Genomic DNA, 13,635 nt, shown 5'->3' with positions numbered 1-13,635 from the left:
CGCCATCAAACCAATTTTTTTTTCAATGACTACTAAGGGTTCTATTGGTACTACAGGCACAATGCATACTTCCAATTCTGGGAATGTACCAATTAGTGTGCCTACTGTAGCTACAATGACCACTACTCCAATAGTGGCTCCTGTACCTACTGTTATTAATGCCCAAATAACACCTGTTTCTAACCCTCTAAACTCAACGCCCTCAGTAAAACTTGACGAAAATAATTTTCTCTTGTGGAAATCTATGGTCATGGCTGTACTTAGAGGGCCAGCATCTAGATGGCTATATGCTTGGGACCAACGCATGTCCTCCTGAGTTTGTGGCAATGACTAGACCAAATAGCAATGTTGCTTTATAAATCAACAAAGAATTCAAAGAGTGGGTAACAATAGACCAAGCCCTTCTTGGATGGTTGTATGGATCCATCACTCCAGTGGTGGCTTGTGAAGTTATTAATATAAAGTCTTCAAGAGAGGTACGGAAAGCCCTTGAAGACCTATACGGCTCGACAAATAGATCAAATAGATCAAGGGTCAGTGTTGGGATTTTCTCTACCTTTAAAAAGATTAGAGACTCGTGCAAGCGCACACGGTCACAAGTAATACTCGGAAGTAATCTAAGGTCGAATCCTCAGGGACTTGTTGTTTTTCAAAATCAAGTAATGCAGTGAAATGGTTCAAATATGCCATTGTGATTTAGGAAGAAAATAATGGTGAAATGTTGTTGTTTGGGGTTTTAACTATCAAGCAATTTAATGAAACTCAACATCCTTGTCTCCTACCTTAGTTTTGATGCAAAACATGGAAAACACACTATGTTGGGAAAATGCACCAGGCGCAATTCCTGACTTTTCTTGGGATTTGAGTTCTACTATTTCACTACCGCTTTTGGTTGCTACAGAGGCTAGGGTAACCTACAATCATATTCCTATGTGTGATTACAATCCTAGAGAATATCTACCAACTCATTTGCATTATGGGTCAGAGGGCCTATTCCTAGGACCATATTTTATGCGCTTATTCCTAAGTCACATCTCATATTGGTTTCCTATTATTTTACCTAACTCACCTTTCCCAAGGTTGGGCTTTAGTGTATAAATCAAGTTCCCACTGGCCAAATGGAAAAAAGACATAAAGAAAAATTTTTAGAAACCAACCCAAAAAGGTGTCAGGCGCAATCTGGCCAACATCCCGAACGTGTTGAAAATCAAATCATTTGAGTAAGGCATTCCACAAGGAGGTTGATAACTAATTTAGAACATAATTAAATGAAAGTAAATGCACGAAAACATAAAGAAAGTATTTTTCATTGAATTTAAATGAATAAATAAGTCGTACAAGGAGTTCTAGCTTAACCCTCTTCTCTCTCGAGCGTGAGGGGAGTTGAAACTCGCTAAAGAACTTTAAAAGAACAGAATGAACAAAGAACGGAAGTAAGAACTCGAATTAAAAGCACTACGAAAGGTAAAAGCGTGAAAAACAAAGAAATGAACAACTAGAACATGAACATAAACCCTAAAAATGTGTTCTACAACTAGAGAGCATCTAAAAGAAGATGAAATGAAGCTTGGAAAGGATGATTTGTTGAGGGATGGATGGCTTCTTTTATAGCACCATGGGTTGGTTGAAACTCCCCTCCATTTTAGGTGGAAAAAGGGTTGAGATTCACCTAACCACCTCTCTTGGACTTGGACTCACGGTTTTGAACATGTGGGAATGTCCTCCTTGCCCTTCATTAATCAAAACATGCGTTTTGACAAATTGCCCTCCAAAAATGGGTCGGGCGCAATTCTGCAAAAAAACAGAATTCTGTTATTTTCTTCCAACTTTGACCGCATTTATCTCATATTTTTCCTAAAGTACCATAGTTTGACTTTTATGCAGAAATAATCTATGTATGTTCTACTTTAAGAATATGTGGTCCTTTTTAGCAAATAATAATGGGAAATGGGTCAAAAACGTGGTCAAACAGGGCTACCGACACATGTTTCTACAGTAAAAAGTCAACCCTAACAGTCAGCCAGCTCAAAAGAGCTCTACAAACTACAAGAAAGAACAGCCTAAAGATGGCAGAATATCTAAGCACAATGAAACAAATAGCAGATAATTTATCTCTAGCAGGAGAAGCTGTTACTGTAAGCCATCTTTACTCCGACTTCCTCTGTGTTGTCAAGTAGCATCATAACTGGCTGGCTTGGATGCAGAATATCTTCCTATAATTTGCAAAATTAGTGGAAAGAATGATATGTCATGGCAAGAGTTTTATGCTACACTTGTTACGTTTGAAAATACATTGCAATACATGAGCTCAATGCAAAATAGTAGTGGGGAGATGATCAATATGACAGTAGACTATATTGCAAAGAAGCAACCATACAGTGGTCCAAATAGCTTCAACCATAGAACACAAAACCAGCATCAAAATTCTGGACAAAACAGAGACCAACACTTTAGTGCTAAAGGCTCAAGAGGAAGATCTAGAGGCACTCGTGGTGGCAAATTTGGAAATGGTTCAAAACCAACATGTCAGGTATGTGGAAAATACGGTCATTCTGACCTCGTTTGTTATTACAGGTTTGAAAGATCACATGGTTCAAGCAGCGGTAATGAAGCAAATGTAGCCTTTATGGCCGCACCTGAAATGGTAAATGATAATGCATGATATGCGATAGTGGAGCTACTATGCATACCACACCAGACACCAACAATCTAAATCAAAAAGTGGAGTATGGTGGAAATGACTTTCTGATAGTAAGTAATGGCTTTAAACTACCTATAAACGTGTTGGACAAGCAACAATCTCTTGCTTTGTTTCTAAATTTTCTTTATTGCATCTAAAAAATGTTCTCCATGTACCTAAAATTATTAAAAAAAAAAAACTCATGAGTATATCCAAACTCACTGTTGATAACCATGTTTTTGTTGAATTTCACTCGAATTTTTGTGTTGTGAAGGACAAGCTAACCGGGAGAATCCTACTACGAGGGAAGCTTGAAAATGCATATCAAATGGAGCAACCCATTGTGAACGACAATTTTAAAAATTCAAATTTAGCTGAGTCTTATTCCAATTTTCCTACTGCTTTTGTTTCGAATTGTGAGTCTATTCAAAATCAATGGCACAAAAGACTTGGCCACCCATAAAAAGAGTCTTGAGTCAGATTTCTAATTCTTGTAATTTGAAATTTTCCTTGCATAATGAAAGTGAATTTTGTGATGTCTGTCAATTAGGTAAATGTCATAAACTTCCATTTAATTCCTCTCAAACACACACTACTAAACCCCTTGAGCTTGTGTTTACTGATTTATGGGAACGAGCACCTATCATTTCATCTTCTGGCTATAGATTTTACATTAGTTTTGTAGATGATTTCACACGATTTATCTACATCTACCTCTCAAACACAAATCCGATGCTCTTCAAGCCTTTATCCGGTTCAAAAATCAAGCCGAAAACTATATAAATAGCAAAATAAAAATACTCGAAACAGATTAGGGTGGAGAATTTAGGTCCTTTGTCCCTGCTCTACATAAATTTGGCATTATTTTTAAGCATCCATGTCCCCGCACCAGTGAACAAAATGGTAAAGTAGAGAGAAAAAATCGACATATTGTTGAAATGGGCTTGACTCTTATAGCTAAAGCTTCTACGCCCTTAAAATTCTGGTGGAATGCTTTTGAAAGGTCTCTTTATCTTATTAATAGACTTCCTACACCTGTCCTTCATAATATCTCACCTTGGGAAAAAGTTTTCAAGCGTTAACCCGATTATTCTCAAATACGAACATTTGGTTGCGCTTGTTTTTCTTACTTACGACCCTACTAAAAGCATAAATTAAACTTCCACTCTTCTAAAATATGTGTTTTTCTTGGGTATAGTGAGCATCATAAAGGATTTAAATGTTTAAGTCTCATGGGTCATATCTACATTTCTCGCCATGTTATGTTCAATGAACAAGAGTATCCCTTTGCCTTCAATTTCCGTACCACACAACATGCTAATAAAAACAGCCAGAAGATGATATTTCAATGCTTGGTCCTCCTCTCCCTGTTGGCCAACAACTCATTCAAATCATTTTACCACATAACCCATATATTCCTATCTTATCCTCCTTTTCAAATGATATGGCTCATTCTTCAGGCGCTCCAATAGAAAGATCCTCTCCGGCAACTACATCAGGTGCGCATTCTAACTCTTCAAAATTCATCAGTTTCTCCTGAATTACCACTTGCTATTGAGTCTCAACCATCTTTTTCTCCATCCTCCTCTACACCATCTGATGTACTCCCATAACCCCCTTCAAAACTAGCTACAAATACTCATCCAATGCAAACTAGAGACAAAATGACATTTTAAACCAAAAACTTACCTCACCACACATTTCAACCTCCCTACACCATCTCCTCCCCTTGAACCCAAAAATGTAAAAGAAGCCTTAGAATCAAAGGAATGGAAAGCAACTATGAAAGAGGAATTTCATGCTTTACAAAAAAAAATGGAACATGGTCTCTCGTGCCTCCCTCACCCAATTACAGTTTGGTTGGAAACAAATGGGTCTTTCGTGTTAAGACAAATCCAAATGGATCCATAGTCAAATACAAAGTAAGACTTGTTGCTAAGGGTTTTCATCAAAGACCCGGAGTTGATTTTACTGAGACTTTTAGTCCCATTATCAAGCCATCTACAGTTCGAGTTATCTTAAGTTTAACTGTTTCCAACAATTGGGATATTCGGCAAATAGATATAAACAATGCTTTCTTAAATGGAGACTTACAAGAAATTGTTTATATGCTTCAGCCTAAAGGTTTTGTTGATGAAACTAAACGTCACTTTGTATGCAAGCTACACAAGTCATTATATGATCTAAAGCAAGCTCCCAGGGAATGGTATAACAAGCTACAATCTACTCTTCTCTCCTGGAATTTCAGAAACTCTAAGGTTGATTCTTCATTATTCTTTTACATCAATGACAATCAGGTTGTTCTCGTCCTTATTTATGTTGATAATATTATTATTACTGGGAAGAACAACAGTACTTTAATTCAGCAATTTACTAGTCAACTTAACAGTGCTTTTGCTTTAAAGGATTTGGGATCCTTAAATTTTTTTTATAGGAATTGAAGTTTACAGGGACAACAATAGATTATACTTGTCGCAATGTCATCGCGACGCGGAGCGGCCGACGTCATCCCCTGAAGGGTCTGTTTCGAGATAAAGGTTTGGAGTCGCCACCAATCATCTACGAGGTGTGATTGGTCACCTAAAAATAAAGGCAATGCCTGCAAAAACAGATTGTTGGTTCGGGAGTCGACTGAGCGTAGGGAAGGTATTAGCACCCTACGACACCCATTCGAAAACGATACCACATTTTATCAAAAAATTATCCTATTATTTTATTTAGTCCAAAGAAAAATGTTTTTATTTTATTTTAAATGTCTCATATTATATTAATCCACACCTTGTTATAAGATTTGAATTAACAGGTATGAGTGGCACGAAGGCCATTAGCAAAATTTTAATACCACATGAGTATTGACACTAAAACATCACACCATTATGCCACCACTTTGAGATATAAGCTATGCTCCTTTTTAAAATACATATTTTGTATTTTTGAATTTTGTTTAAAAAAAACTCTAAATGAAATCTTTTATTTAAAATAATTATTTAGTAAAAACAATGATAAAATGAGGCATTCAAAGACTCAAACTTGGGTCATGTACATTAAAAATCAAACATTTTACCACTAGGGGTGTACAATTGACTACCCAAAACTGAACCGATCGACCGTAACCGACCGAACCGACGTCGGTCGACTGGTTTTGGCCCCCGTCGATCGATTGTCGGTTTTTTAGATTCCAAAATTTTCGGTCGGTCGGTCGGCGGGCATTAAACCCCTATAATCGACCGAACTGACCAACATATACATAAAAAAACCATTTTTTATATATTTATTTATCTAATATTATAATTTATATATATTTTATAAAATATTCAGTTTTACAGCTTTTAATTTGGTTTTCATTTTCATTTTCCCTCCCTTTTTTTCTCTGCCTCCCTCTCCTTCTCGAATCTCGGCTTCTCCTCTCTATTTTCCCTCTCCTTTTCCTCTTGAAACAAGTCGCCTCTGCCGCCCTCATTCCCGCCGGCCGCCGCTCAACCTTCATCACAGACAACACATCGACAGCCCTCAACTCATCGTCAACGCCTTTCCCACTCAACCCTCCCCTCGTCGCCGACGCTCTCTCCCTCAGTACCCTCGCTTTCCGGCGCAATCCAACCCCTCCGGCTACCGGCGGTTCGGCACGGCGGCATCCATCACTCAAACTGGAATTGGAATCCGAGTAAGTTTTGATTTGATTTAGTTTTTTCTTTTCAACTTTGAACAGCCGTCGGCCAAAGTCTGACCAAGCTCCAATATACAAACTTTGTTTCGGTTGGCGCTTGCGTTTGATTTAAGCAATCGGCGCTTCCATTTTTAAGCGATTGAATGTGATTTTTTTTCAACTTCGAACAGCCAGATTGCTATTTGGAAGTCCCAAATTTATGAAATGGATTGTTCATAGAATGATTTTTGTTTCAGTTGTTCTATCTGTTTCGTTCACGAATATACAAACTTTGGAATATACAACTTCTACCTGTTGTGTCGTGTGTAGAGAAAGAGAGATAGATTAACTTTATTTATTTTTAACAAAACTTTTATATATTTGTAGGGTTAATATGAATTCTACAGAACATGGAATGACGATCGGAGAGAAAAAAAGTTGATACTATCAACTTAGATCCAATAGAAGATTGTTCTTCAAGTCCAAAAAAAAAGGAAAAGTGGAAGAATATCAAGAGCATTGTTTGGGATCATTTTGAGAAGTTGAAAGGTGATTCTTCTAATCCTCAAGCTAAATGCAAATATTGTGGAAATATGTATGCTTGTCATCCTAAACGTAATGGCACAGGATCTTTGAAATTTCACATAGAAAATTGCAAAAAGTATCCTTACGAAAAGAAGAGAGATCCAACCCAACAATTATTAACTTTCAAAAATAAAGAAGTTGGTGGGGGTGTAGAATCTGATTCAAAACTTGTATGTGACTCATTTGATTTGGAGAGTTGTAGAAAAGCTTTAGCTGAGACGATTATTATGGATGAGCTGCCTTTTAGATTTGTGGAGGGTAAAGGTTTTCGAAGATTTATCAATAAATCAATAGGTTTGCTTGAGCCAAGGTTTATTATTCCATCCCGAGTAATTGTGGCCAGGGATGTTCTGAAGATATATCTTAGTGAGAAACAACATTTGAAAGACATGTTTAAGGCACAAAAATATAATGTTTCTCTCACTACTCATTGTTGGACTTTTGGACAAAATATAAGCTATATGGTATTGACTGCTCATTTTATTGATTCTGATTGGATTTTGTATAAGAGAATTCTTAGTTTTAGTCCAATTAGGAATCATAGACGAGATACCATTGGTAAGACTGTTGAGAAAAATTTGAAGGAATGGGGGATCGAAAGAGTTATGACTTTGACGGTTGATAATGCAAGTTCGAATGATACTGCCGTTTCGTATCTTATCAAGAGGTTTAGTGAAGGGTTGTTATTTCAGGGTGAATATATGCATGTTAGATGTTGTGCGCACATATTAAATCTTATTGTGTGTGATGTTTTGAAGGAGCATAATGTTTGCATTACTCAAATTCGCAATGCTGTTAGATTTGTGAAGTTGTCTCCTGCACGTGCTTTGAAATTTAGAAAGTGTGCTGAAATTGCTAAGATATCTTGTAAGAGTATTGTTTGTCTCGACGTTTCTACTAGATGGAATTCTACGTATATGATGCTTGATGCAGCTATGAAGTTTGAAAAAGCTTTTGAAAGGTTATAGGATGAATAGTCTGCTTATGTAGTTGATTTACATCCTAGCAAGGAGGATTGGGCGAATGCTAGGATGTTAGTTAAGTTTTTGAAAGTCTTTTATGAGGTCACTCTGAAAATTTCTGGATCTGTGTATACTACATCGAATCTGATTTATCATGAGATTAGCACAATTCAAAATTACATACATTTGAATTCTCTGAAGAGTGGAAATTCAATTCTTTGTAATATGGCTAAGAGCATGCAAGCTAAGTTTGAAAAATATTGGGGAAACAGTGAAAAGACTAATGTTTTGTTGTATATTGCAATTGTGTTGGATCCACATTATAAGTTGAAATTCTTGTCGTATTGTTTCAACAAGTTAGGACCAGAAATGGCTAAATCCATGACAGATAACGTGGAGTATGTTTTGAGGCATTTCTTGTCAAATATAGTCTGTCTTATGGTAGTAGTGGAAGTGGCAGTACATCAATTGTTGCTTCACGTACCTATATTACTAGTACAAACTTGGATTCAAAGTTTGATGAGGGCTATGATTTTGGGTCTGATTTTTCAACTAAAGAGACTACAACTTTTAATAACGACTCAGAGATTGACGTGTATTTGTTAGAATCTCTTGCTAAGAATGATAGTAAGTTTGACATACTTAAATGGTGGAAGCGGAATGGTTGTCAATTTGAGATTCTTGGCAAAATTAGTAGAGATATTTTAGCAATTCCAGTCTCGACTGTAGCATCTGAGTCTGCCTTCAGTACTGAAGGACGTGTAATTGACTTTTCACATTGTTTATTGGCTCCAAAAACAGTTGAAGCTCTCATATGTTGTCAAAATTGGCTAAATTCTAAGCCAATAGATGTTGATATTCATAAATACGTAGAGGAGGATTCAATGCTTGAAGAAGGTATTTATTCTACTCTTTTCATTTTTCTAAATGTTTTCTCTATTCAATTTTAACGTTGCTGTCTATTTTCTATTTCAATATAATTTTACAGGATTCAGGGCCATTATGGACGAGGAGAAAACCATTGAAGACGTTGAAGATCTTTCAACTATTTCGATGTAATAGTGTGTGCTTGTGGAGGACTAAGACTTTGCTGTGTTAGACTATAATTGTTTGTACTTGATCTTTGGACTCCTTAAATTTGGACTTTAACTTTAGACTATTTTCATTTTTTAAATTTGAAGTTTGAAGTTTTACTATTATTGTACTTTTAACTTTGGACTCTTTTTAATTTAGATATGGACTTCAACTTTTATGGACTATTTTCATTTTCTATGGATTTTGAAATCGGATTACATTAGAACTATTTATTCGATTCTCATTATATTATTTATTGAAGCTAGTTTCGAAATTGGACTATGAAATATGGATTAGGATTATTATGAATTTTCAATATGAATGGGCTTAAAATAAGAATGGGCTTAAAATAAGAATGGGCTGAATATGGATTTACAATAGGAATTGGCTAAAATAACAGAAAATATAATAAAAAAAAAAGTAAGGAAAATATAATAAAAAAAATCGGTGTGGCAAAAACCGACCAACCGAACCGACACTTTGGTTGGTCGGTTACATGTGCAACGGTCGGTCGGTCGGTTTCCATTTCTAGAAACCGACCGTTGGTCGGTCGGCGTCGATTTTTGTCCAATAACCGACCCGACCGACCGATGTACAGCCCTACTTACCACTATGCCAACATCTTAAGATGTAAACATTATATTCTTTTACCCAAACAATAGTTTTAATTTATTTTTTTAAACCAAAAATAATTATGAATTTTCTTAAATTAAAACAAAAAAAATAACTTTTTTTATTTATTTCGAAATTAACAAGATTATTTTAAAAAAACTTTTATTTAAAAATAAAGTGAAATTTACTTTAACAAAACTTGTTTGCTAAAAAAATTGATTTTTTTTGTTAAGATTCTTTTTAAAACCATAACCACCAAATCATTAAAAGAAAATTAAAAAAAATGAGATTTTATTATTTTTTTTGTTTTTATCTCCTCCTTTTTTAAAATCCTGTAACAGATGAAGACTCTTTTTAATTAAAAGATAAAACACAGTTGACAAAAAAAAAATAAACCTTGTTAAAAAATTTAAATAAAAACTAACTTTTGAAGTTTGAATTAAAATTTAAAAGAATCCAAATTTTTTTTAAAACAAGATTTATTTTATAAAACTCTTATTTTTTCAACGTATTTTAACCAAAATTTTAAAGTAAAATCTTTTATTAAAATAAAATTAAGTTTAATATTTATTTCATTAAAAAAAACTCTTCTTTATTAGAAAAAGAAAAATCTTTTTATTTTAAAACAAATTTTAAAATATCAAAATCCTTATTTTATTTTCAAAAACTTATTTAAACTTAATTTAGAAGATTTTATTTATCTTAAAAAAAATTTCTTACTAAAAGCATTTTCTTTTTAAAAAAAGTAAAAAAAAAATTCTTAAAAAAACATTTTTTTTAAAAAAAAAATCTTTTGATAGAAACAAAAGAATCTGTTTCAAATTGAAAAGCATGATTTCCAAAGCCTTTCCCTTATTTAAAAAAAAATTCTTTCAACGTATTTGACACTCACTTAAAACGCACTAGTGGGAACGAAATCGTCGGAGTGCCATCGGGCTTGGAAGAAGTTGTGAAGAAGGTTGTAGCTGCTGTCGTTCGCGCCGTTCCCTTGCGTCGTCAGAGGTTGTGGGTGTGAAGGAGAAAAGTGGTGATGGTGGGATAAGAGAGATGGAGAGAAGAAGATAGGTGATGAGTTTCTAGCTCTCTGCACTGTGTCCTTCTTTGTGTTGTGTGCCCTTTAAATACACAAAAAAAAAATAACACTAACAATGAGATGGTTAGAGGAGAGAGGGGAAGGAAAGGTTGGAGAAAATTACACATTACATGGTTTGACAATAAAAAAATCAAAGAGGAAAAAGAGTTAAAAATCAAAGGTTTTCTTAAAATAAAATCTTTATTTAATTAAAACAAATTTTTTTTTTAAATAAAATTATTTACTTAAAAACAAATCATTTTTATTTTAATAATAAAACAAAATCTAAACAAACCATTTTTAATTTTCTTATTAATTAAATTAAACATTTAAATAAATCTAACATTTTAATTTTAGTTAATTTAAACTTTATATTAAAACTAATCATAAAGTAAACCTATGTTATTCTTTAATTAAAATAAAATTCAATAAAGTAAAATACAATAATATAAATTAAAATTAAAAATAAGTCGGACCAAATACGGTGTCTACAAAACTCAACAAAAGAATATCCTTGGTCTTCTAAAGAAGTTGGGATTTGATAACCTGATCAAGTCTGCACCCATGCCAGCAGTCCATGGTAAATATTTATCTGTCCATGATGGTCAACATATGGACAATCTAACACTATACAAGAGTGTCATTGGAGGTTTACAATAATTGACACATACTCGACTTAACATTTCATTCATTGTCAATCGTTTAAGTTAATTTATGCAGCATCAGACAACCATTCATTAGCAAGCAATTAAACGTGTACTTAGATATCTCAAAGGTATATTGAACTATGGGCTTCATATAGTTCCCTCCAAAAGCCTACTATTACAGCATACTCGGATGCAGATTGGGCGTGTTGCCCAGATGATAGAAAATCTACTAGAGCTTATTGCATCTACCTAGGCGATTCACTAGTATCTTGGTCCTCTAAGAAACAGCATGTAATTGCCCGATCTAGTATGGAGTTTGAGTATCATTCTCTTGCTCATGCATCAGCTGAAGTCTCTTGGTCATGTTCACTGCTAAATGAAATTTGTCAGCTCCCAATCTCAATTCCGATCATTTGGTGTGATAATATGAGTGCAATTTCCTTGGCTTCCAATCCAGTGTTTCATGCACAACAAAGCACATCGAATTAGATGTACATTTCATTCGCGATAAGATCATGAAGAAGGAAATTGAGATTCGGCACGTACCCTCTGAGGATCAAATTGCCGATGCACTCACGAAAGCAGTCAGTACTCCAATCTTCTTCCACCTACGCAGCAAACTTGAAGCTGATCCCTCACCCACTCGTTTGAGGGGCAATATTGAGGTTGCAGAATAAATGCCTAAATGGATGGCATATTTGCTGCTGTAAATCCTCCAAAATTAGGTGTACTCCATCCAAATGCAAGCTGTATATTTTTTCATTAATTGCTTTTATTGTTTCCTTTCCTAATGGAAATTTACAGTATCCTATAAATACCAAAATCTTGCTCAATTACAAGTAGCAAAAACAATATTCCTAAATCTCTTCTTATTGTTATTTTCTTCATTTCGTGATGAGAGATGGTGAGTTTGTGGGTAAGGGTTTGGTGGAAAAGAAAATTGATGGGAGATTGATTGCGATTAGTTAGAGCTGCATGCTTATGGCCCTACCCTGTTTGGAAATCGCCGAAGACGATTCTTTGTTAGCAGAAGGGAGGAAAAATATGTTTAATTATTATTTTTTTAAAAAAATTACAGTTGTTATCTATTTAACAGTAGGTTGACTAAAATGAACCATTTTAAAAAGTACAGGGACTAAAATGAACTTTTTTAAAGTATAAGGACCAAAATGAACTTAAGCTCAAAGTACTGGGACTAAAAGAGTATTTTAACCTAGAATTTAAGTAATATTTTATATCAATATTATTCTTCCGATAGAAAAAAAGATATAAATTTGTTTTAGTTGATTTAAATATATTTTAATTAGTTATACTATTTGTTAATATCAACTAAATTGCTAAAACACAGTTCAATTCTAAATACCATAACAATAATATTTTATATTAATATTTGTCATTGTAATAAAAATTATATTAATATATTTTTGTTGATAAAATTTTATATTAATTCATCAATATTTATTCATATCAAATAAATTGTTAAAATTAAAAAAGTTACTATAAAATAAAATTGTGTGATGAAATAAATTAAAATATGACATTTTTTTAGTACAACAAAATTAAAGTGGGAGAAGATAAGTACCAATTACCGCTGAGTTGACATTAAAGCATGACCTCAATCCTTAATGTCTTCTATATTGTTTAATTTTACAAGTATCAAAAGTCCTTAATTAAGTCACTGGACAACAAAATTTGTTAATAAAAATTTGATTTGTCGTTAATTTACTATTTTATTAGTGTATATATTTGGAAATTTGATTAGGTATGCCACTTGGACATATCAATTGAAAAGAAATGCAATTTGTTGATTGGTTAGTTGAATTTTGCTAATGTGCAAATTAGATTTCATTTATCAACTAATACTAAGTCATATATGTTCATTGAATCCAAATATTTTAACAAAACAACAATTTAAAAAGGAACAGTTACAAATATGACCAAAATATTTAATAAAATAAGTAAAATAGTAATGACATTTAGTTTTTTTAAATATAGCATTTTTTTCAACAAAAAACGGAGGTCTAGTTTAAAAATTACAACTTTTAACTCTGCAATATATTTGATATACATCTGTAATATATCTGCAATATATCTAACTACTGAAATATGCCTCTGATATACTAATGATATAATAATGATATACAATTAATTTACTTATGATATAACTATGATATCAACTGAACTTCTAACATGGCTTACCACTGATATACATATGATAACCATTAATTTACCACACCGATACAACATTTATATATCTGTGATATGTGCTTTATATGTCTCTAATTTACCATTGATATACAAATGATATAGCCCTGATATAACTTCTTATAATTATATGATTTACCACTAATATTACA

The sequence above is a fragment of the Momordica charantia genome (genome assembly GCF_013281855.1).
Source record: "Momordica charantia cultivar OHB3-1 chromosome 3 unlocalized genomic scaffold, Mcharantia_2.0 BLBB01000003.1, whole genome shotgun sequence".
NCBI classification, from domain to species: Eukaryota; Viridiplantae; Streptophyta; class Magnoliopsida; order Cucurbitales; family Cucurbitaceae; genus Momordica; species Momordica charantia.
Note: the sequence above shows the minus strand (reverse complement) of the source record.